Source organism: Pezoporus flaviventris, unplaced genomic scaffold (assembly GCF_033815535.1).
Source record: "Pezoporus flaviventris isolate CSIRO_AGI_PZ_B2104156 unplaced genomic scaffold, CSIRO_AGI_Pfla_v1 ptg000096l, whole genome shotgun sequence".
In the NCBI taxonomy this organism is placed as follows: domain Eukaryota; kingdom Metazoa; phylum Chordata; class Aves; order Psittaciformes; family Psittacidae; genus Pezoporus; species Pezoporus flaviventris.
This window is the reverse complement of record NW_026892644.1, coordinates 3,539,485-3,563,294: the sequence shown is the minus strand read 5'-3', so window position 1 is coordinate 3,563,294 and position 23,810 is coordinate 3,539,485. Positions and strand designations below refer to the sequence as shown.

The 23,810-nt window shown below is 43.2% G+C and overlaps 1 long non-coding RNA gene across 1 annotated transcript; it reads left to right on the top strand.

Moving 5' to 3' along the window:
- Window positions 1-1,465: 1,465 nt before the first annotated feature.
- LOC133281121 (uncharacterized) lies at window positions 1,466-20,444 on the top strand. The gene is made up of 3 exons (XR_009747385.1): window positions 1,466-1,673; window positions 4,953-5,138; window positions 20,175-20,444. It is a non-coding gene; the product is annotated as an uncharacterized LOC133281121 (long non-coding RNA).
- The last annotated feature ends 3,366 nt before the right edge of the window (window positions 20,445-23,810 follow it).

Sequence of the window (23,810 nt, the reverse complement as noted above, 5' to 3'; positions counted from 1 at the left end):
TTTTTCTTTTTGTTTTAAGTGACTGTCTAGCCAAGTTCATTTCCTCTCCTGTCTGAGCTCCTCTCTGAAATATATTATCCCACTTATTAAAAGCCAATAGGACTGTGCTTTGCTTTTCTTCCATGCTTTCAGAAGAAGGGACATGCAGGGGATGCTTGGATTAAGTGAGTGGGGCACCCCAGAGCTGGGATTCTTTATGAATGAGCTCATATCCTCCCTCCGTATGATAAGAGGAATGCCGTTTGCATCCCAGAGTTGACTACATAAACATACACACACTTGAACGGGTGAGCATTTAGCCTGAGCATAAACTGTAATGTCCAAACAAAGATCTGAGTGACAAGGGATCATCTGCCAGCCTTCTGCACAGGCAGACCGCAGCCACTTCTTGGTGGCGACTTACGGTTCCTTCATTCCCAGTGAAATTCATCCCTGCCGGGAGGGGGAGGGAGAGGAAGGGAGAGAAGATGACAGATCCCTGTTTTCATTCTTCAGAGAGAGCAGCTGCAATTGTCTTACTACAGTATGTCAACATGAAATTATGACAAATCAGGCAGGGATGTACTGGCAGATGAAAACAATAAGGAGGAAGCAGAACAGAGGGAAGTTGGGAAGAATTAACTATACCTAAAACTCAGGAGGCCTATACCCCCCTGGTGGAAAATGCCTTTGAAAATGTAACAAGACTGAAGGCTGTATTCTTCAGTATGTATATGCATATGTATTCTGTATTCTTCACTGTACATGTAGGTATTCCTGGATGTGACTCAAGGAGAGTATGCCGAGTTTTCTGGTTGGTTTAAATCTGCCACTAAAATTCTACCTTTTTTTTTCCTTTTAAACATTCCATAGAACCTTTCAAAAATGAACCTGAAAGTAGCCAGAGAAAGGCCAGTGTGTCACCTTTTCCTGTGAATGGGACACAACTAGGATCCCCACAGAGCCAGCTGAGCACCCAGCACTCTTCCACTCTAAGTGGTGCCAGGCTTTGACCTTGGCAAAGGTAAGGGAACCTCCTCAGCCTCCACGGTTACATGGTTTCCTACTGCCCCCCTCTTTTTTTTCCCTTTTCTTTTTCATTAAAAATATTATTGTTTAATAGCAAAGGGAGAACTAGGGTTAGGAGAAAGGCTTCAGCTTCCTGCTTGCCTCCTCTTTTCTGTCTAACAGAAGTCCTTGAAATGAATGTTTCCTTTATTAAAAACTGAGCCTTCTCCAACCCACACAGTTTCACAACACTTGATAGAATGCACATTTTTCCAGTGTCTTTTTTTTTTTTTTTAAGCAATGTTCAACAATAAAAAATAAAGTCAGTAATGGGACCATATTCAGCCTTAGTGTAATTGGGAGCAGCTCCCTCCGGACTCAATAGGAGGTGCACTCAGTTTCACCAGAGCTGGATTTGCTTGCTCGTGGACACCTCCTGTTCAGGATTGTCAGTGTTCTACTAAGAGTGGCTTATAAACATCCTCCGATCTGTGAGTCTATTTACTTGCTGTGCAGCTCGGCAGCAAAAGAAAGGAGGGGAATGGCAGTGAGCACAGGATCTTTACCTAAAAGCTGGCTTTATTTCCCTCTGCTGGTTCTGCTGCCTCTCTGCCTGCTGCTCAGGGCTGGCTGGCACCTCTGAGGAAGCCGCCACGTCACACCTCGCTGGAGTCGGGGAGAACGTGGTGGGTTTGCTCTGGAGGGTGGAGGGTGCATGAAAATATTTTCTGTGGTTTCAGTTTGCATGTCTGCATGGAAAAGTCTAGTGAAATGTAATAGGTATGAATCCAGGAGGGTCTGCAGAAATATGTGAGGACAGATTTCAAGGAAACCAGTGCAAAAAACCCAAAACCTTTTCAGGGGAAGGAATATTCCCAATAAGCTTTCAAAATTGCTATATTTTTTCTGTTAAATTCCACAGGAGTTTTCCATAGGGTTGATCCCAACCTCCCCTCTTCCAGGCTCTAAGCCTTACATTTTAATGAACTGAAAGAGCTTTGCTCTGTGCTCACTTGCATTTGTCATCAGTGGCACTTCGCTAGCAGCGCCGAAACCCTTCTGTGCTTGCACTGCTTTCCTGAGACAGTGTGAAGTCCGTGGTCTCGGGTGGATGTCTGAGTGAAAGAGCTGCCTTTCACCTAATTTAGTCTTCAAAATTTCAAGTAATATGACAAACGTATCCTGCAAGATCATATCCTTCCTGTTAGGTTTACTTCCGGATGCACAGTGCCCTGATGTAACCGTTCTGCAGATCCACCCCTGGCACCCACAGCCATCTCCTCCTGGAGATCATAAAACCAATGGTGTTGGTGCAATGGATGGAGAGGGAGCCTGTTCTGACTCACAGCCTGGACTCCTCTGCCCTGAGGAGCCTGGTACAGCTGCTCTGTCCAACTGGGTTGTGGCAGTGCCCCTGGAATGAAAGCAAAATAATGTTTATTATTAGATACAGCTTTCTGAAAGGCTTAATGAACCTGACTTCCTTCTTTGAATGCCTTGAATTAGGTTAATAATATGGTCCCTATAAAACTCACTTACGGGGAGAGATACCAGGCGTTACAAAGCATGCAGGGCCAGAGGTAAAGGTGAGTCTGGGGCTGGGACAGGTCTTCAAGGCTACGAGGGAGTACAGAGTAGCATCTTGGGATCTTGGCAGCCTGAAGGCTGGAAGCCCCAGAGTTGGTGTGTAGCTGTTTCTGCAAGTTGCATGAGACCTCGCAACACTAAAGAATTGCATGACATGAGGCATTCTTCCAAGAGAGGGATTTAAGGTGTGCTGAATATCAGAACTTGTTTCTCATACACCCTTTCCTTGTGAAATTTGCTGTGGTTCTCCCACTGGTGGGGAAATTCCACTACTGCTAATACTAGTTACTCTTCAAAACCCTCTCTCCTGCCTTTTTGACAAGTAATAGCAAAAAGCTATTTCCCATGCTCTGTGCTTTCCTGTATGCACTTTTTAGCTCTTCTCCAACCAGACAGCTTTATTACTTTTCTTTTTATTCCTCCTTTACTCATAGCTTCAAACAACACAGGCTTGTCAGGTTTTTTTCTTGTGAATATAACGTGAATGTAGATAAATTCTTGCTAATGTGATCTTAAACTTGAAGGCTACAGTCACAGGCTGTGTTCTGATTCTTTTGTTTTGCTGTCACTGCATAAAAGAAAGGGGATTTGAGAAGAATTTTTTTTTGCAAAATATGTTTCCCTGGACTGGATGAGACAGAAGCACAAATGTGTGCTGGGAATCTCAGCAGAAGGATTGGAAGAGTTGCAAGTTCAGGAAGGCTGGCAGTGTGAAAAGATCATATATAGTTCATCTAAAATGCCCCTTACAAAAGAGGATCAGGGCCAGCATTGTCTTTGAACGGTCAAGCCACCTTAGTTTGACCTAATGTTGTATCTGCTGGGCTGTCACAAGCTACCTTAGCCCAAAGACTGTTTACAGATCTCACCTCCCAAAGCTGTTCTTGTACTTTGCTCTGATGATTTAATGTGCATATGTGCAGTAGCCTGTCAAAGGGCAGAGGGTTCCCTATGCTGAGCTAAGCCTCCCTTGGTACTGAATGAAACACATGGGCAGCTTGCTAACAGAGATCAGAGGCCAAGCAGAAGTGAAGTCTAAAACCCAACCTCCAAAGTATAAGCTTGACACAGTCCCGTCAAGCTGAGTGTGGGAACGCTGTGATATCACTCCGTCTTGACATTTGGGAATTGAAGCACAGATGCACAGAATGGCTTGATCAGACACAGGAAACCTACATAGGACCTCAGAACTGCACCCGTTTCAGAAGTCTCTGTCCAGTGTTTTACTGTAAGACCAATCCTCTTCTCAGAACAGTTTTCCCAGGGTCTTGCACTCTGTGCTGCTAACTTTAACTGTAATGAAGTTTAGAAATAATGATTTTTTTTCTGAAAGTTTGATGGCAGCAGAGGGGAAGCCCTGCATGTGTAGGTGAAGTGAAGAAATGAGAATGTCTAAGTGGAGGATTAGCGGAATAGGTGTTTTATCTGCAATACTTTCAGTTTTGCTTAACAACACTAACCCCCTTTTGATGTGCACTTTAATTTCAAGCAATGAGTGCATCAGTGCCTTTTACTTTCAGTTTGAATCACAGTAATTTTAAGCTGATTGCAGTCCCATGAAGCACCTACACTCTTTATTCCCCACCTTTGTGAACAAACTCCTAGTATCTAATGATACCTCCATATCTTCTTCCTTAAATGGGAGCATGGAATATTTTTGTCATGATGCACGCATATCTTGATTTATTTCTGAAGCCTGTAGAATAGCAGAAGTCACAAAATAAGCCTGAAATTGTGTGGGTGCATGGTAGATGGTGATGCATTTAGTATGTGATAATTAAAGCAGAGGAAAAAAGTCTGGAGGTTTCTGTGAGGCCATGTTGCACTTTCAGGAGCAGTTGATAGTTTACAAAGAGGAATTATCTTTCCTTCCCCACTGGTAAATCTGGTGGAATAATAATGTGGTGGTGATGATGATGATAGTCTGCTGGCTGCTAAGCTATTGTCCTCTTGTTGGTATGTTTGTAGAAACCTGCAATGAACAGGACAAGTCACTGGAAAGCTATTGAAAGATTCCAAAGATGCTTTATACAGGAATTTGGGTTTCTCCCACAGTTTATGAATCCTTTCCTGTACTGTTCTTTTCAGTAAAAATGTCCTACTAGTGCTGTCTGAACAAGCTGCATGAGCCAGACCCACTTGTATAAACACAGTTGAATAAAGTTGTGCAAGGTAGGAAGTACGCTTGCAAGCAGGTAGTTCCTTTTCTTGCTGTGTTCTTTAGGATCTTTAATATAACAGATTACCAGATTCTTTTTTTTTTTTTTCCTTTGGTGAATTTTGGCTTTGCAGCAAAACCTGAGAAAACCTGAGACCTTTGCACTTGTAAGCAGAGAGCATTGAATAAGAAAACCTCATGCCCTATTTCTCTCTTGCAGGGCATGCTCTGGGGCTTGACTGGGTCTTCTGCCACATAGTGCTTTAGTGAGTTGCTTGGTCCATCACATTTCCTGAAAGCCACAAGCAACAGGACCCCAGTGAGGTGGAGTGAGGGACCCATGCTGTTTGCTCTCCAGCAGGAGAGCTCTGAGAAATACTCAAGTTTCCTACATCCCATTGTGAAGGTATGAGAGGCAATCCGTTCGGTACCAAAAAGAAGGGTGGTCACATGGCAAGCCCCACTTTTCCTGTGTCTGAATAGAAATGCAACGGATTTATATTTACTGTCATAATTACCTGCATATCTTTGGAGAAGTCAATGTCCCTGTGATCCAGTGTCCTCATCTGTAAAGTGGGATAAGAATAAGTCCTCTGTGAGACCACTGTACTCTGTTGGCGAGTCACAGTTCCAGTTCCCTCTCAGACCTCTCCCTTAGCACCTCTATTCTTGCCCATCTACTCCTAGATTCTCCCTCAAGTTTTGATGTCCCAAATCAATGCTGACTCACAACTCATCCTTTCCCACAACAAATCCCAGCTGCTTGTCCCAGTCCAATTTCTTCTTGAGTGAGCCCCAATCTCCTTTCCTTATTCCTCACTTTGTTCTTACAATCAGCTAAACTATTTTTGCCAGCATCAAGGAAAAAACAAACTGACAGTTAAATCCCAGGATATCCCTCTCCACTATGGCCAAAGGTCTTGCACAGGTGATGCCTGAACTTAGTTGCGTGGCAAAGTGATAAGCCACTGAAAGCAAGGGCTTATCTGCTGACAGCACTTACAACAACTGACATTTCTGCCTATAGAGCAAGTAGGCATCTTACTTTTGGCTGCCCCCAGATACAGCATTTCTATGCCATGTTTCCACAGGGTGAGATCTCTTCTCACCTGTGGCCCCCTCCTGTTCCCATGAGTTGTCACAGCAGCATGATTTGATGGTGCTAGCATGCATGGGGGAAGCCTGAGAAGAAAAGTTAACTGTGCTCTTACAGCTCTTTGAGAAGATCAGTTTACTCTCTGGGATAGTTTTTAATTCCTTCCAAGCTCCAAAAACCTTGATCACCATTGATGACATAATTTGTGCTCTGCTTCCAGTTTCTGTTGTTTCTGTGACCACCTGATTATTTGCTCTCTCTTGCTTGCAGCTGTGTCTCTACAGCTTCTCTGGAGGAAACAGCTGCTGCTTGTCTTTTCCTGAGCCAGGATGCTAGTGCTTTGTGTCTGTTTGATCTGTACTGAAGGCAGTTTGCTTGACACACTGAGATGGGTCCATCACCTTTGACAAGAGCAGAACTGGGGTCCTTCCTTCCTTCCTTCCTTCCTTCCTTCCTTCCTTCCTTCCTTCCTTCCTTCCTTCCTTCCTTCCTTCCTTCCTTCCTTCCTTCCTTCCTTCCTTCCTTCCTTCCTTCCTTCCTTCCTTCCTTCCTTCCTTCCTTCCTTCCTTCCTTCCTTCCTTCCTTCCTTCCTTCCTTCCTTCCTTCCTTCCTTCCTTCCTTCCTTCCTTCCTTCCTTCCCTCCCCTCCTTCCTCCCTCCCTTCCCTCTTTCTATCATCTATCATCTCTCTTTCTATCATCTCTCTATCATCTATCATCTCTATCTCTCTATCTCTATCTCTCTTTCTATCTCTCTTCCTTTCTCTCTTCCTATCTCTCTTTCTTTCTCTCTTTCTCTCTCCCTTTCTCTCTTTTCTTTTCTCTCTTTTCCTTTCTTTCTTCCTTCTTCCCAGCAGGCTGTGGCATTGCTACTAAAAAGATTTTTAAAAAGGGTGGGGAAGGAATGCATTTCAGCAAAAGGAAAGCAGAATAGCGTCTCACTTTCCAGAACAAGTGGCTAAAACTACCTTGTTTCTTCAAAATGACCCCATTTCTGCCACAGAAACTCACAGTCGCTCTGTACCCTTCAATGAGCACACCTTTGGGAGAAAGCATTTTTTTCTTTTCCCCTAGTTCAGCAGCACTACATGATAGATGGAGTTAATTCTGTTGAGTTTTGCATGGCCTTCTTTCTAATCATTAGCCCTTTGAGGAATGTGGAGGAGGGGCCAGCCCCTTCTCAGCAGTTATGGGAAATGGAGACCGATTAGATCATAGGCTTTGCCCTGTCAGTAAATATGTAAAAATGTCAAACATGAAAAAAAAGTATTTCCATATTGGGTGATGTGTTTTGGGTTGGCTTTTTTCTCAACTATAATTGCTCCAGCAGTATAAGAAGGTAACACAAGGTTTAGATTAGTCAAGCACATTTTTGCTCTATGTATATAATAACAAAAACCCCAGACCTGCCAACCTACCCCCAGGCCTTGGATTTTCAGTAGATTTTTTACTAAAGTTCCCTGTACAGTCCTTAGAGGAGTCTTCAAGTGTGAATTGATGAAGACATGCCTCCTGTACCATTTGCATTTGTACATCTTGAGCTCTACTGCAGCATCCTCTGTCTGAAGTTTATTTCATTAGTGTCCTGCTCACTGGGAGCAAGGACAGCCCCTGTTACCCCTACCTTGGAGCAGCTCAGTTCTCCTCCGTCATGGCAGGTTTTCTTGTTAGTGGGATGCCACCTTAGCAGCCTGAGCCCACCTTTCTACTTGCTGTGCAGCTTAAGCTGCTGTGCCCCCAAGTTGCAGAGGGGACTGATCCTGATCTCCTTAATGCATTACTGAATGTCTCCGCTGGTCTTAAATGTCACAGTAAGACCCTGAACAGGGCATGACAGTGTTGTTCCCCATTCTATATCTTCCAAAAGATTTCAAAGTCAGCTCTTAAATACTTGTTGAGGCAAGTTCATAGGCCAGTGTGAAACTATAGAATCATAGAAATTTCAAAGTCAGCTCTTAAATACTTGTTGAGGCAAGTTCATAGGACAGTGTGAGACTATAGAATCATAGTATGTTTAGGGTTGGAAAGGATCTTAGATACCATCTAGTTCCAACCCCCTGCCATAAACAGGGACAGGCCCCACTAGACCAGGTTACGCAAAGCCCTGTCCAGCCTGGCCTTGAACACTGCCAGGGATGGGGCAGCCACAGCACCATCCTCATGTAGTCATTAGAGGTAGGTAGTAAGAATTCACCCCTGGGGAGAGCTGTCTTTGTAGTAGCTGAGAAGATGGCTAAACCCTCAATTTGAATAGGTTATTTAGCTTTCAAATCGCTAGAGATAGAAGAGGCAAATCTCGGTAATCTTGAGTTGGAAGGTGCAGACTTTGCCAGTGGTAAGGAGCTACTTCATAAGCAGAAGGATGGCAGATTCTGGAGTGGGAGGAGGGGTGAGGGTGAGCTGGGTTGAAGAGGCTTCAACCAGTAACCAGAAGAGCATTTTCCATATGTCAGATTGGAGGCTGCCAGCTTTGCTCATGCTGAATGATACCTTTCCCCATGATTAGTCCCATTGATTTTAGCAGCTCCCCTCACAGAGAGCTAGACCAGACCATGGTGCTTCTGCCCCAGGAAAGGAGCCACCCACTGCTGAGCTACCGCTGGGTCAGACCTGTCTCCTTGCAGCTCTGGGAAGGGAGCAAACCGTGACGGGTCTGTAGCTGGCACAGCACATGCTTCCTGCTGCCAGATGCCTTGGGAAAGGAAATGAAGGATACATCAAGTTCGCCCTTCTTCCCACTTGGGCTAAGGAAAGGGCATAGTCCTCAGAGGCTATTATTCCCCTGTGTGTGAGAAGCAAGACATAGGACACGTTATGGCCCCTTACTTCTTGCATTGGCATGCTGGCCATGATCTGGCCCAAAGTGAGGTGCTACTCTGCATGAAAAAGGGGCAGAGGCTGGCTCTCCATGGCCAGAAGGCTTTACATGGCCCAGAGCATGAGGTCAGTACAAGCCCCTTGAAGAAAGGTGTAGCAACAATGCATCCAGTGCATTTACTGGTGAGCACAAAAGCCATTTACAAGAAGAAGGGGGGGGGAAAAGAGAAGGAAAAGAAAAAGGCATGCATTTATTCTCAGGGCAGAAAGAGTGTATGTGCCATCGAGCGATCGCCCACTGAAAGGCAAAGAATTGGTTTGTCACAATGCACCATTCGCTGGAGGTTTCAGATCCACTATGATATTATGGCTGACGGCTCAGAGACCTTGCCTTGACTACCAATGTAATTGGCATGGCTGGATACTTTTGACTGAGTTTTAGCTGCTCCCCGGTAAATCTGCTGAATGATTCCGGGGGACCTGTGGGTGTGCAAAGCCCCCATATTACTCACTGACCTGCCCGTCTGGCTTGCTTGTCATGCGATTTACAATAACTAGCACTGTCCTTGTAGCTCTAAGGTAAGAAGTGAAAACCCTTTCTTTTTCCGCTAATTGTTCTACTGGTTTTACAGTTACCAAGCTGTAAAGCACCTCATCACTCTTGTTAATTCTTTCTTCCTTTTGAGCTGCCAGTTAGTAATCAATTATTACCCTTGTCATTCATGCTGCAGCACAGCAGCTGGTCACAAGAAGCCTCTGTTTCATTGGGCTGGAGCCAATCAAGTCTCTCCAGCTGTCCCTTGCTGCTCTGAATCATAATGTACAGTACTTGTTGCTTTACAAGTTCCTTTACCAGACTGCTTTTCTAAAAAAAGCAACCCAAAATAAAATGAAAAAATGTTTTTGCTCCCAGTTCTACCCTCACGGCACATCTGGCTGCTGAAGGGTAAAGTAAACTCCCTAATGCTGCATTTTTATGAGGGGTGGGGGGAAATACTTGATGTTAGCACAACAGATATTTTTGTCATATTCTCCATTTTATGAGATGACTGCATTGATATAAAGACTGCTGACAGATCAAAGGTTTCACTGGTAAAATGATATGAAAGGCAGAGACATTAACATCCATCAAGGTCCTGTTAGGATTTGCAGAACAGGGGTTCTGGGCCTCCCAGGTGAAACCTAGCAGGAAGGTCTGCGAGCCTGCATAGCAAATGAAAAGAAAACAAGAGAGGGCACACAGAATATTGGAGGAGGTAGTGACCCACAAAATAGTAGCAATTCGAGCTGCAAGACACCCTGATTGAATTGCAGTGGAGGCAAACGCTCTCAGGCTTGCTGTTCTTGTTATGGAGCAATGCACCGCTCAGCACTGCAGTCTGAGCTACCAGCTAGGCTTTCAGATGACTAATTCAGAGTGGAAAACAACGGTACCACCAGCTTCCCTGATTGTCTTTGTTCCCAGCTCCCACATGCTGCTGAGATAAGAAATCTTGCACAAATACCCAGCCAAGATGCTAAGTATCAGGAGGAAGTGTCTGTCTTTGGGGATTTGATATTATCATCCTGTAACTTAGGTTCCTTTCTGTATACTTTAATCAAAAGGAAGAAACCGATTTCACAATTCCACTACTGATGTGGGTATTTTCATTGGCTTCATGGGAGCAAGACACAGGAATGAAATTTTGGGAAACATCTTTTGTAGTTACTTCTTCTCCTCTGTGATATGCCCCAAGGAACCAATTTCATGGGAGCACTAAGCAGCAAATTCAAGCATAGTCTAACCCCCACTAATTACATGCTGCTACAAGAATTTGTCTTCTTGGTATTTGGGAACCCAATTAGTATTAACTATATGATGGCCACTGATGACATTATCTAAAAGTGTCTACGTTTTATTGCTGCTGCAGCTCATTCCAATAAACTCATCTCTGCCAAATTGAGCACAATCCCGTTTTACAAGAGCACTACTCATATCGTACAGTGCATATTTACCCTGGGTTTGGTAATAGCTTTACCCCAAAGGACATAGCTTTATCTGTAGAGAAGTCAAAAGAAATGCAGTGCAGTCACCCACATTCCATGGGACAATATCTACTGCTTTGGCTTCTCAGCTGTTTGCGCCAAAGAGCATGGGTGCTTATAGCGCCCCAGTGCTCTTCATACTGACATACTAGTCTTGGGAAAGCTAACATCATGGGATATGGTGCTGTGCAGACATATCCCACTTAACTTACTTATCATAGGTGTCAGGGCAGGTTTAGACCCTAAGGCTCCATAAAGGATAGCTTTACCCTTCTCTTCTGGCAGCTCTGCTCAGAGGACTGGATGTCTTTGATATGAAGGTTGTATTAGACAAGGCTGAGTGCTATGGCAGGTAGGCTGCTTTGGGTACCCTAACAGCCTTGCAGGCTAGTTTGATTATCTCCACATGGCCTGGTATAGTGCTGTGTCGGTGTCCCATTTGAAAAGCAGTACATTTTGTCATTGTGTACTTTAAGTGTGGAATTACTTTTCAGTAAAGAGTGTGCTCTGCTGATGTCTTCCTTGTTTGTGATCAAAGCTCTGCTTGGGCACAGAGGTCTGCTGATGTGTTATGCTGTTCAACAGGCTTGCAGCTGTGAAGGGTCCTGACTCTCAAGGAAAAGAGAAGCTCAAGAGGAGTAAGTAGTCCCCTTCAAACAGCAAGGGTTCTCAAAGAAAGGGCCGTTTCTGACGTATGAAATAACCTCATAAAGAGATCCCAAAAGGCATGGTAGAAAAGAGATTTGCACATCTGTCTCATGGATCCTTTGCAAAGAGCTCAGTCCCATCTCAGTGAGTGGCCTTTTCCACAGTAATATTTGGGAGTCTGGTGCCATGAAATCCTGTAGGCACAGAGGTGACACAGATTTGCACTGACTGTTCACTCCAAGTTTTTCCAAGTTTCCTGGCCTCCCAGCATCTTCTCTGAGCTTCTCCTAATAGAATTAGACCTCAATAAACTTTAAAAAACAGCACAAGATGAGAAAAGGATTGCTGTGTGATTCTGGCTTTCCATACTGCTGGTTGGACTCCATAACCTCCATCATTGAGGACATGCCAAGTTTGCACTGGGTAGTTGATTGGTCTCCCTGCTAATGAACAAGAACAACAAAAATAATATGGTGAAACAGACTAATCAGAAAAATATATTTTTGAGTTATCTGAAAGTCGAGGAATCAAATGTAAGCTTTAACTTCTGGAGTTTATTTCTTCAAATTACAAAAATAAAACTCCTTTTAAAAGGACAAAAAAAACCCAACAAACCCAGCATTTGTTCCCATACAGGAAAGTTTGATCTTATTTAATTGTGTTTGGGTTTTGGCATGGTAACAGTGTCAAAAGTAGCAAGTTCCAGAGGAAAGATTAAATTTTGATGAAATGACACCTTCTGAGATACAAATATTCTGGTGGAAAATTTTTGCTAGCTCTGCTTAGGAGCCAAGCTTTTGTTTCTGGCTTTTGTACAGATGTTTTGCAGGTCTGTGGGAAGATGCTCTTGGGACAAGTGAGAAAAACCTTTGGTGCTGCGGCACTCACCAATACAAAACATAAGACTTAAAGGGTCTGAACATCACATTGAAATCTACAAAACTCTAGCTAGCCGTTTGCATGTACTGATCCATCAGTGGTCTCAGCAGGAGACTGATTGGCTGGTATAGCAGAGTGATTCTGAAGCTATTTTTTCTTTTCCCAGGGCTGAGCTGGCAATTTCATGTCTGTAGAACCAGGGGCACTGTCGCTGAGAAGACACCACTTTGTCTCTTCCCTCTTTCTGCACTGGTGGAGAAATGGCTTCTTCCTCTCTGTTGAAGAATTTGGTTTACTCTCTTCCACTCATGGGCAGTAACACTTAGTCACCATGTTCATTGCACAACTTTCCCCACTGATGACTGAACCTGTGCTTTATAATGTCACTATAATTTATTTTTTCTCTGTCTTAGGTGCTCCAAATGAGGTTTAAGCCTCTCAGTTAGATCATAGTACACATACTGAAATGGCTCACAACAATTTGCTTCCTATCCTTCAGGCAATTAAAATCCTGCTGCAGCAGTAAGAAACCATCAAAACATCGTCCAGGAGGAGGCATAGCAAGTAAGAGGTGTTGCAGGAGTTTGGAACTTGTCTTTAGCTTCAAGATGTGAGGATCTGAAAGAAAATATTCTCCAAAAAGCTGATACTGCTATTGTTGCCACTGAGGTCAGCACCTGAGCAAGCTGAACAGGAGGTGACTCATTGCTGGAACGTCCCTTTCAGCATTCTGCCTATGAGAAAGATAAAAATATCATCATGAAGTCCATCACTTTGCATTGTACTTAGCATTTTCCCATGGCTGTGTTCTTGTGTACTTGATCAGTCATAGTGAACTTTATCTTCTTGCCCAGCATAAACTTTCACAATGAAGTGTGGAACGTATTTTGTGAGTATAATAGAATATGGATCTAAGTATATCACATGTTCATTTAGAATTATATGAAAAACATTAGTGCATCTACTGACATCAAAACATTGGATGGTCCTTAGGTTTCAGAGAGGTGAAGAAAACTGATGCATCCTTTACAGATCAGCTCCTGCACAGGTCCAGTGGAAAAGATACAAATTTTTTTGCCTTCACTGTCCTGTGAGATGAGGTCCAGGTCTAGGTCACCTTTTTATTCCAGGATCCACAGCAGACTAGGGCTATTGTATCCAACATTTTGTGCCTGTCTCAAATATCTCTATCCCAGCCTACCTGGTACCAGCAGAGTCACTGCATGTAATGGAGAAACCTCCCAGGAGCCACCAAAGAGAAGTTTATGAGATTTGCAGAATAAGTCTTATATAATTCCATATTTCTCTAGAAATCCAAGTCAGGATTCAGATCACCTATTGCTAAGTGTCTAGTGAGACTAGACATCTGAGATATAGCTGCCCAAAGGCAACAATAGGTATGACAATCATCTTGCCAGTCTCAAGGCATCTCCATGTAGCCGTGTCGTCTCCCCTTGGAGTCAATGGAGGGAAACATGGACTTCTAATTTTAGTGTTCTGATCTCTCTTAGATGTCCTTGTTCTGAAAAAAAGAATTATGTCTATTATTCAATTGATGTGAAACCATACATCTCTGGTAGTTTGAGAGTATGATGAGCCTAGCTTTAGGACTTGCAACATAAGGTCATCTACCTGGAACACCAAGATAAGCAATTGTGTCATCTCACCTTGGTCCAAGTGCATTAGAAGTTGCTGAGAGGTTAATACTGTACCGGGGTTTGTGCTAGATTACGTACATGTGACAGATCCAAATCAATACTAAAGGCGAGAAGCTTCTTAAAGCAGTGATTACATCAGGAACACCAATCCTAAAACTGCTGTTAGATTTGTACTATTCTTTGACTTATCTCTAGAGTTCTAACGCAAGAGTTCAACCTCTACTCTGTGTGACACTTACTTTGCTGGTGCCATGTGTGTGTCATGGATATGACTGCCTCAAGAGAGAAAGATTTTTTGTGAGAGACTCCTAAAAGTAGATTTCCATGTGCAGAGTTTTATTATTTCCCATGTGATTTGTGTAGCAATATCTTCTGCTTTCTTCAACTAATATCCACACCATTTTTGTTTCTAAATCTCAATTTCCAGTAATTTTACCCTGCCCTCTCTTCCCCCAGAATCAGAGGTTTGTGGTAAATAGCTTCCTGAGTATACAAGCTGCTTCATACACTTTGCAAATTAAAAAGAACTTCCCACTGAAATAAAATATAAGTCTAATAAAAACACAAAGCAAATTACAGAATAAGGCAATATCCAGATGTGGGATACTGGATGAAATTCTTCTCTTCATTGGACTGTGTACTGGGGAAATCAAAGTGCTGGTGATCATGGGAAAAGTGCTACTGGCTTTTCTTGTCATAGTAAGCCAGTCTTTTCAATATAGTCTGGTCACTCATTCACTTTATAGCTACAGTTTTCTATTCAGTTTGATCAGCCACTTGGAATTCCCAAGTGTCAGCTGCACAGTTTAAAATCTGCTTTCCAAAGGATAATTATGCAGACCTATTTTTAGATGCCTAAGTACCTGCTTTTAGAAGAAGAGGGGTGGATTTAGGCACCCATCTTAAAAACGTAACCCACAGCAGTGCATTACTATCCAGGCTCCAAACTTGGGTGCTGAACTTGAAGTATGGCACTGTGCACATTTCCTGTGTTAGTGTCTCTCCATGGTTTGCTCCACTAGGACTAATACAGGTAATATCAGCCCTCAAAGTGATGTTGGTGGTTTGGTGACAAATCTACCCCACTGCCTTCAGTTTTCCATCTTGCCTTGGACCTTAGTCACCCAAGGATTTACCCATGTTTACTAGACAAACTGTATTAATTAGAAGTGCTTTGGGTTTACTGGATCCTCCTGCATTAACTGAAAGTACCAGTGAAATCTACAAGGAACAAAGTGAAGCCCATTGTAGAAAACCCACGTGAGTGGGATTTGATTAGAGCTTTGGAGCATTTTGTAACTGCTAGAAGAAAACATGATGCCAATTTCAGAGCATCGCTGGCCTCAGTTCATCATAGCCTTGACTGTCCTCTAGGATTTTCACCAGACTGGAGTGACCCATTTTATTGGGCACTATTTTCAAAATGAGTTCTTGTTGATTTCCTCAGCTGTAGAAATCTACAGATCATCAATCTAGAGTAATCTTGTATTTTAGGGGTTATCTTTCACAGTTAAGATTTAGGTCTGCTCGACACAAGCGAATCTTTTCCAAGCTAGCTACACCCTTTCTGTATCCTACTTAATTCACCTGTGCATTTTTTTCTCGCCTTCATCTGTTCACCTAAGACTACCGCTTCCAACTCTTGTAGTCACTCATTCCAAAGCAGAATGGATCCTCCACCTGCCCCCTTCATGGCCCTCAATCAACCTTTGGTCATTTTTGCATGCCTTTCTTTGTGAATTCTTTGGAGACTGCATAGTTTACTTGCTGTTCACATTTCAAGACTATTATAATACTTCATAGTTCTTCTAGGGTGAGTTGTGTTCAATATGCATAACAGTTTTTAAAATTCATGACTCTCATCTTTCCAGTAACAGAAAGCATGTCCTATTGATTTTGTAAGTGTCATCTAGGCTGGCATTTTTTTTAAAGGGAATTCTACTCCTTAGTCTTCTGTCCCCTTGGGGGTATCATTATGCGTGGCTCCTGCCACCATGGGAAGCACAACTAATCACTAAAAGGCAAGATAATGCATGCTTCTTTCAGATGCATTTAATGTGATTTCTAGAGGAAGCCCTTAATTTCATTAGTCCTGAGAGCATCCTCATATCGCTGAACAGTTAGGGTTGGAAAGGACCTTAAGATTATCAAGTACCAACCCCCCTGCTATAGGCAGGGACACCTCACACTAAACCGTGTCACCCAAGGCTCTGTCCAGTCCAGCCTTGAGCACCTCCAGGAATGGAGCTTTCACAACTTCTTTGGGTAACACATTCCAGTGCCTCATCACCCTCACAGTAAATACTTCTTCCTTATATCTAACCTGAACTTCCCCTGTTTAAGTTTGAACCCATTACCCCTTGTCCTACCACTACAGTCCCTCGTTTCACTACAGGATCAATAGTTGCCTGGGCAATGTTTGGTTCAACAGACATGTAAAACCAGCTAGCACTGCTGCCTAAAGGAACAGTCCCACTCTTATTCTGTGTCTGCTGGCTACCTTTTTCTATGGCCTTGAATCTTACTAGGGAGAAAATCTTACTTCAAAACAACCCATGAAGTAACAGCTTTTTCAGCTTTTTGCAGAAAGACCACATTGTCCTTGGATGCAAGGTTTGGGTCTGCAAGAGAATTTTATTTCATGTATCATAGAATCATAGAATAGTTAGGGTTGGAAAGGACCTTAAGATCATAGTTTTTTGTATAGATTTGAGGGGTTCTATATAGGAGTCTTGCAGCTGATGAATCATGCAAGCGCAAGTAAGATTTTCCTTTCTTCCAGACTGGAAACCTCTTTCTTTCCAAATATGTCTTGATATTTTAACCTAATAACTCCTGCCATTAGTAAAGACTCACCAGAGATCTTAATCTAACCCCCAAACATATATACTCATGCACATCCGTAGGAGTTCTCTGACAGAACCATTGCTTCCCTTGCAGCGCACTGATCTCAACTCAGAAAAGGTGTGCAAATCTCATCCTCCAAAGCACAGTTGACACTCAGGTGACAGCTATAACTGGACGATTTTTAGTTTGTTTGTTTTTTTTTTGCATCCTGTATTCATTAGATATCATAATGGTTGAAGACATGGTCAAAACATCACAACACCAAAGCAGCACTTTGCCTTCACTGGTGGAAGTGTGGTAGAATTCTCACTGTGGTAGCACATATTTGGTTCCCTACTGGAAGAGTGTGAAAATTGCACAGATTCTCATACTACCTTATTTCAAATGGTGTGTTTTTCCTATGGTATCCCCTAATTTGGACACTGCAAAGCCAGATGTTTCCTTTTATGTTGCTACCGATCACAGGAAAGAAAAAACAAATGTGCAAAAGATTTGGCAAGTAACAGCTTGAGTGCAGAATTTTGTAATGCTGAGCCTCATATCAAACTAGTTCCAAAACAGGATGTTGCAGTGCATGTCTAATATCCCTTTTCTACCACACCCCAGAACAATTTCTGTTGCTATCTGAGCTATGAATTGCATTAAAAAGCAGCAATCAAATCTCACAAGGAAAGATTATATCTACTTCAACAAGCAGCAGGCACAGGTTTCATCCATTTTACTACAAGAGATGGACACAAAGGTGTTCCGCTTTGAGACACTGTGCAGCTAGAGACTCCCCTCCTAAAGCCCTGACAGTTTTGTTACTACAGCGACAGAAACAACCATCCTGTTTCTTAGTCATATCCCAAACTAGCAGACTTGCACAGTGGAGTTAGCCTTTGCTAATTGCTGCTCCTATAATCTAAATAGAAACAGGATAAAAATCAGATCTTAATCTGGTCAGTCATATGGCAATTCATGCCATCCTTGATGATCAACATTTGCTCCTTGTGAGTGAATATGCCATAGTTCATTCTGTAACAATCACAGACAGTCTCAATTTTGGGATATAGTTATCAGCAAATTTTGAGGGGTTTAGTAACGTTGTCTCTTGATCTATGGGATGCCACAAGTTGTGCAGCTTGGGGAAAAGCACTTAAAAAACCTCCATAATTCGCACTTTTTCTAACAACAGGCTGCTATTTATTATTGGCAAGAACAGAGCACAGGCTTTAGAATCTAAGCAAAAAAGACCTCTGGCAATGAGGAAATGAGCCTAGACATTTTTCATGAATGGGGCAGAGCTGCTTAACTCTGACTGGCTTGTTTTCTTTTCTTCCTATTCACATCACTCAAGTCCCACCTTCCTGCCTTAAAAGGCATCTCGTTCCCTGGCAGCAAGACAAGTATCTGTTTGATGTCAGCACCCTTTTATTTGCTTAAAAGCATCTTTTTTTCAAGCCAGTAAATTGAAAATGACTACCGCGTCGAGAACTAGCCAATTTCCAGCACTCTCTGCAGAACTGGTCTGCTTTCACGTTTGAGAGATATCATTAATTTTCTAATGAATAATGAGATCAGAGAGCTTGCATGCTGTATTATGTGTAGGAAAATGCTTATGTAAATCAGTAAGGCTGCGGTAGCTTCCCAGGGGAACTTTAAAGCTTATCATATCATTAAATCTTATAACAATTCATTTTTTTTTAAGCAATGCAAGGAAAAAGAAGAAAAGTCTATTCACTGACTATTTGTAATAATATGTTTATAATATGAAAGAGAAAGGAAGGCTACTAGATCATATATGAAAAAACACAACCAAAAATTCCTTAGGCTTTGCAAGCTGCACCCTTTATTGAGGGAAAGGCAGCCCATATATTTACATAGCTGAACCTTGTGAAATACGTTGAATGCAATGAAAACATTGTCATAGTCCAATGATGGCATTCAATGTGGGTTTCACTTTTCCAAGCTCCTTGAAACAGATTTCAAAACTCTTCTAGCACATCACTACCAGTGACCTTAGAGGCACCTTCCTCATATTCTGCTTTTTCCTTCCCATGTTAATAATGAGCTCAATGAAATGAAAGTGTCTACCTTCCTTTTAACTTCCTTTTAGCATCTTAGTGACAGGAATAGTTTTGATTCGTACTGGGGCTAAAGAAAGACATCAGGATACCATTTTTCCAGTGGGACTGAGCCCTGCTCCATGGATTCTATTCATCACATTTACCACCTAGAAAATTTTTAATTAATCTTTCTGTTTCCTTCCTCCCCTGCCTGTGCTGAACATAAACAACATTTGATTTGCCAGTGCCGTTAACTCTGCAAGTTACAGTATATGTTGAGCCAGCATCACTAGTTTCTCTGCAAAGTCAAAAGTCTCAATGTCACTTTTCTTGGGTTGAACTCATACAAAAATATGCCCATTCTTGTGCTCAATGCTCTTGTGCCTTGGGCAGTCCCGCCAAGGGGTCAGGTAGCCCTGCTTCTTTGGATTTGTGGGAAGAAGAGTCTCATGGGATGAGAGCTCTGTGCGTAACTTAGCAGAGAAAGGTAGTGGTTGGGGTAATTTTGACTGCCTGCAAGCATGCTGCTGAAAAAAAGAAATCATTCCTGGAGTTTTTAAACGGGGCCTGTGGAAGACGGATGTAGGAACTTGGTGCTTATCAGCCCTTTACATCTTTTAGAGTATCCTTTGATATACTTCTTTCTCAATGTGTAGTCATAAACTTCCCCCCAAACATAGGGCAGTTGCTACATCCCTTCCCATCTCCCCTACTCATAAGGCCATAGGTGAGCCTTAGGAGATGAGACATGTTCTTACTGCTGTTGATGTTGGGTAATCAGTGATGACTCATTGAATAATGAGTAATAATATTGTGCAGTTTGCAGCTTTGTCCTTGAATCTTACAGCATTTTGCAAAAAAACCACCCTTGCTCCTTCCCAGGAATGCAAAGATGGATTTAAAATGAGGTACTTTCCATCAACCCAACCTGATGTGACACATCTTCTTGCTTCATATGGTGCAGGGTTGCAGTGACCTCCACCAGCCATCTATGAGAAGCCTTGAGTACTACTGGGTGCTGGGGGAGTACATGCTGGTAGGTCTGTGCTGATAGGAAGACAGGAGGTTCCTCTTTTTATCCTAGACTGTTCCCGCTTCCATGCTACATATTAGATTCATGTTTTTCTACACTTGTTAGGAAGGGGGGGAAGAATGCATCTGTTCCTCAGGGATGTTGAACTGAAATTGGCCCAGATTCAGGAAAAAAAAGTCTATTCAGGATAGCACTTAAACTGAGACATAAGTGCCAGCCTGAATAGGGACAGAGTTAAGCCTCTGTTTAAACGCTTTCCTGAACAGGGGTCATTAACACTAGCTCTCTCACTGAACAATGGATTATTACTAATGGAAGCAGCTAGCATTCAGATAGGCATCCAAACTTTTTCGCTCTTTCTTTAACTTCACTACTTTCTGCTTCTACTTGCAGGCCAGTTGGCTGCGGCACACTTAGAGATCCGAAGAAGAGAAGGCTTCCAGCAATCTGCCAAGAGAACCATTCAACTTTGAAGTGCTGGTTTGGAGGGCAATGGCATGAGGTGGAGAATCAAAAGTGGGATGAGGCAGGTGGGGACTCCCTTTGAACTCAAGGATTAATGAACGCCTTCTTCTGTTGAAAACTTGGTCAGCTGATTACCAAGTAGCAATACTGAGAAAAATTACAAAATGACACAAATAAACATTTTGGCTGATTTCAAAATAAATCTGATTTTTTTTCAGTGTCTTGTCAGAAAACTAAGCCGGTTTTGTTCTGTCATGAGCATAAATAATTGAATGCTGCTTGTCAAACTGTGAATAAAATGGATTTATCCCTAAAAATACAGTTTAACAAAACATATGGATTCATTCAAAACTCTTTTCAAACACTTTTTCCCTTCCCTAGCATAAAATTTTGGATGTATTTTTCATATACAGGTCATCCACAGTCAGTTAAGTAAAATTCAGCTGTATTTGCTAGCTGACCTCTTTGCTCTCCAGTTTACGAGGTAATGCAGGAGCAGAAGCAAAAGGGTCACCAGTGAGACACCAACTGCACATATAGATTATGTACACATTTAGATCTGCATACGGCAGGCTTATGTATTATGGAAGTTTTGGCATAGTTCATGAGTCTGCATGAAATCATGGGAGATTGTGGCCTTCAGGAAGGAGATGACAGTAGGGACAGTGTTAGGCAGGGCTTTAAAGGCCTCTAATGGGGCTCAGTGCCCAGTGCATAGGCTGGTGGGACAAGGTAATGTGTCTGGAAATGTGCATAGGTCATTAATTTGGTTTCTGCAACATGATTTACTGAAGGTGAATTGAGCTCAACCAAATTGCCTCCTTCTATTATAAAATCTCTATATTCTCTCATTTGTGGGTGAAAGAAAAGTGGTATATGTCATCTACCTCCACTTTGGCAAGGCTTTTGACAGTTTCCTACAGTATTCTTGTATTCAAGTTAGGGTGTTATGATCTGCATGGGTAAAAAGCTGCTTGGATGATACAGCTCAAAGGGCAGGGGCTAATGGGTGTTAACCTACCTCGAGGCATAGAACAGACTCTGCAGGTGTCTCTAATAGGTCCCGTTGAACATCTTTATCAGTGGCATGGAGGGGTAATGGAGTACTTAAATTTGCGGATACCATCAAATTGCAGGCAACAGTAAATTTTTACAAGCTCAGGAATGTTGCGTCGCAACTAGAAAGAAGTGCAGCAGAAGGGCCAGGAGACCTCCTTGGATCGATAAGGAGCTGCACAGGAAACTTTGAGGGAAAAAAGAGGCTTATAAAAGGTGGAAGCAAGGACAGGCGGCCTGGGAAGAATGCACGGATGTTGTCCATGAAGCTAGGGATCAGGTTAGGAAAGCTAAGGCCCAGTTAGAATTAAACTTGGCTAGGGATGAGAAAGAAAACAGGAAGGGATTCTATAATTACACTGCAAATAAAAGACAGACTAGGGACAATGTGGGCTCCCTCCAGAAGCTATCAGGAGAACTGGCTACCCTGGATTTGGAGAAGGCTGAAGTTCTTAATGACTTCTTTGCCTCAGTCTTCACTAGCAAAGGCTCTGACCAAACCACCCAAGTCTTGGAAGGCAGACGCAGGGACTGTGAGAATGAAGATTCTAGGGTCACAGTAGGAGAGGATCTGGTTTGAGACCATCTTAAGAACCTGAACGTGCACAAGTCCATGGGTCCTGATGAGATCCCTCTGCAGGTCCTGAAGGAGCTGGCGAATGAAGTTGCTAGGCCACTGGCCATCATATTTGAAAAATCATGGCAGTCAGGTGAAGTTCCCGACAACTGGAAAAAGGGAAATATAACCCCCATTTTCAAGAAGGGGAAAATGGATGACCCAGGGAATTACAGACCAGTCAGTCTCACCTCTGTGCCTGGCAAAATCTTGGAGCAGATTCTCCTGGAAGGCATGCTAAGGCACATGAAAATCAACAAGGTGCTTGGTGACAGCCAGCATGGCTTCACTAAGGGGAAATCCTGCCTGACCAATCTGGTGGCCTTCTGTGATGGGGCTACGGAACTGATGGACAGGGGTAGAGCAGTTGATGTCATCTACCTGGACTTGTGCAAAGTGTTCGACACTGTCCCACACGACATCCTTGTCTCTAAATTGGAGAGGCATAGGTGGAGCACTCAGTGAATAAAGAACTGGCTGGATGGCTGCACGCAAAGAGTTGTGGTCAATGGCTCAATGTCCGGCTGGAGACCAGTAACGAGTGGTGTCCCTCAGGAATCGGTGTTGGGACTGGTCTTGTTCAGCATCTTTGTCGCTGACTGTAGTGGGATTGAGTGCACCCTCAGCAAGTTTGCCGATGACACCAAACTGTGTGGTTCGGTTGATACGCTGGAGGGAAGGAATGCCATCCAGAGGGACCTTGACACACTTGTGAGGTGGTCTGATGCCAACCTCATGAAGTTTAACCATGCCAAGTGCAAGGTCCTGCACCTGGGTCGGAGCAATCCCAGGCACAGCTACAGGTTGGGAAGAGAAGAGATTCAGAGCAGCCCTGTGGAGAAAGACTTGGGGGTGTTGGTTGATGAGAAAATGAACATGAGCAGGCAGTGTGCACTTGCAGCCCAGAGAGCCAACCGTATCCTCGGCTGCATCAAGAGGAGCATGACCAGCAGGTTGAAGGAGGTGATCCTGCCGCTCTACTCTGCTCTCGTGAGACCTCACTTGGCGTATTGTGTGCACTTCTGGTATCCTCAACAAAAAAAGGAGATGGAACTGTTGAAACAAGTCCAGACAAGGGCTATGAGGAAGATCAGGGGACTGGAGCACCTCCTGTATGAAGACAGGCTAAGAAAGTTGGGGCTGTTCATCCTGGAGAAGAGAAGGCTGCGTGGAGACCTCATAGCAGCCTTCCAGTATCTGAAGGGGGCCTATAGGGATGCTGGGGAGGGACTCTTCATTAGGGACTGTAGTGATAGGGCAAGGGGTAACGGGTTAAAACTTAAACACGGGAAGTTTAGATTGGATATAAGGAAGAAGTTCTTTACTGTAAGGGTGGTGAAGCACTGGAATGGGTTGCCCATGGAAGTTGTGATTGCTCCATCCCTGGCAGTGTTCAAGGCCAGGTTGGACAGAGCCTTGGGTGATATGGTTTAGTGTGAGGTGTCCCTGCCCATGGCAGGGGGTTTGGAACTAGATGATCTTAACGTCCTTTCTAACCATAACTATTCTATGATTCTAAATATGTTGTAGGCAGGGTGCCATTAAGAGTCACCTAGACAGGATGGAGGAATGGGACAACAGGAACCTAAGAAAATTCAACAAGGTCAAATGCCAAATTTTGGAAAGAATAACTTCCGGTAATGGTACAGGCTGGGAACTGGCTAGCTGGAGAGCAGACCTGTTGAAAGTGACCTGCTTGGTAGACATCAAGCTGAACATGAGCCAGCAGCGTGCCCTGGAAAGAAAATACACTGACAGTATCTGGGCAGTATTAGCAGAATAATAACCAGCATGTTGAGGGAAGTGATTATCTCCTTCTACTCAGCACTTTATAGAGAATAACAAACATACAGCATTCAGTACTTTGGCCCCCCAGAAGAAGTAAGACATTG